A 2,168-nucleotide genomic window follows, 5' to 3' on the forward strand; every position below is an offset into this window, starting at 1 on the left:
TATATTAATTTCAAATATAATGTTTTCATCGCATGTCAGTTTCTTAAATTTCGAACATATTTTGTGTGGCAAAGGCAAGTCGAAGACGAAAATATCATGCCAGATCAAAAATCAAAGCCAAACTGTCATTAAGTAATACTATTTGTTTGTTATGCGATGTGTGAACGAAGCTAGTCGAAAAAGAAGCCGGAATTATGGGCCAACTGCACTTGGGTTCTGCACCACGATAACGCATCGTCGCAAACTGCATTGATTCTTCGTGAGTTTTTCGATTAATTTTCAACCAACATTGAGCCATAGCCACCATATTGATCTGATTTAGCTTCGTGCGACTTCTCGCTGCTCGAACAAAAATCGGTACACGAATTGAAAGCTATTCTGGAAATTTACGTTAATAACGGTTTTGAGGATTGGGAAAAAGGCTTACACAAGCGTATAGTGGCCATGGGGGATTATTTGAAAGTATTTGCAGGGGACGCCATGGATTTGGAAGAATAAATTAAGAATTATAAAATTATAATAAAAGTGTTACTATTTTTGGCTCATACACAAAATGTAAATATTAGCATTACTAGCTAAGTCGATTTACACATTTCCATCTGTCTGTTCTTCTGTATATACGCGACCTAGTCCCTCAGTTTTTAAATATCGATCTTAAATTTTGCACATCTTCTTTTCTCTTCAAAACGATGCTCATTTGTTGAAACTTCCGATATTGATATACATATTTGACTACGCTTTATAGCGGCACTTTTTGCAGTATAGAGATAATTTATTTAGAATAAGTTAATGACAGGTTAGTCATCAAAAATATTAAAAATTAAAATCAAAACACATTTAACTATAGACAAGATCATTTGAAAGTTAGTGAGCTTATAAAAAGACTTCGAAATTTAAGAGACTGACATGCGATGAAAAAATGATATTTTTGTAATTTAATTTCATTTTCACTATATTTGAAATTAATATTTTATTTTATTTCGTTTTTAAGAATTGTTAGGGGTAAGGTTTGCCTGGTCATGAGTCTAGTATCTTGCGTTAGAAATTGATTGTTCTTACGAATGGAAGAATATAAAAATATATTATAATGTCATAAAAAGTTGATTATTGAATAGAAACCATATATAATTTTCACAATCAATAAAAATATACTGCAGACAAACAAATTGAAATGGTAGAATGAATAATATCATGAGCACAGCTGCACTTGTGTTTGCAAATGTAGATGAGCGCTTTCGAAATGACAAGCAATTTGCGCGCCGAAACATACTACGAAAGCGATGACGATGAGGTGAAGGGTGTGAAAGAGGGAAAGTATGGCAGAAAGCATTGCGTTTCGAATACATTAAAAACCTAATGTCCGCAAGTTGCTAGTAGCTGCTCCAAATGAAGCAGGAGATAATTATGCAGCACTTGAGGTGGTATTTATTATGCCTACCTTGCAATAATTTCTTGCCTCTCCAACACAATGCGTTATTAGAACAACATGAAATCAAGCAGGATGCCGATTAATGCCTCACGGCAAGTCATTAGCACTTAACGGTTATTCACCGTTTTTTCCTCAAATTTGTGTTTTTGTTTCACACGCGCGTTTTTTCGTTGTTTGATTTCGTTTTTTGCCTAGGAAACACAATCACTAAAATATCTATTTATGTGCCGCTTTTAGCACACTTTCTTAAGTGTTAATATTTTTGTATTTTCAAGTGTACTAATGCTTTTCTTTAGCACTTTTCAACACCGTTCACTATGAGCCGAATAAAAATATAAATATATTGTATAGGTATATACATATATACATTTACCTAAATTATATACTCAGAACATTAGTAATTATTATATTATATAATATATAGACAGCATAATATATGCATGTATATATGTATATACAAATGTATGCAGTATTTAATACAAAATTATACACTAAGCTCTACCGTTGGGCGTTCTACACATTCGGTCTGATTTTTTGTATTTGTTCCGGTAATTTTTTAGTATTTCGTTTTTATTTATTTTGGTTTTCTTTTTAGTGAGCTTTTACTTCGTAAATTTTGTACTGATGAATAGAAACACAAATTTTTAGCATGGTTTACAAGATAGAGATGTGGTGATATACATATAAACAGATTTTTTTGACGTTGTTTATTTGCTTCTATGTAGATATATTGTATGTA

The 2,168-nt window shown here is 31.9% G+C and overlaps 1 protein-coding gene across 1 annotated transcript in view; it reads right to left on the reverse strand.

The window, feature by feature from the left end:
* LOC108971286 (FMRFamide receptor) overlaps positions 1-1,738 on the reverse strand; it is a 20,037-nt gene extending 18,299 nt beyond the window's left edge. The window contains exon 1 of the mRNA XM_018937245.1: positions 1,439-1,738. The gene's annotated coding sequence lies outside the window, so the exon portion shown is untranslated. The remainder of the gene's footprint in view (positions 1-1,438) is intronic.
* Between the last annotated feature and the right edge of the window lie 430 nt (positions 1,739-2,168).

Source organism: Bactrocera latifrons, unplaced genomic scaffold (assembly GCF_001853355.1).
Source record: "Bactrocera latifrons isolate USDA-ARS-PBARC rearing strain unplaced genomic scaffold, ASM185335v1 scaffold_337, whole genome shotgun sequence".
NCBI classification, from domain to species: domain Eukaryota; kingdom Metazoa; phylum Arthropoda; class Insecta; order Diptera; family Tephritidae; genus Bactrocera; species Bactrocera latifrons.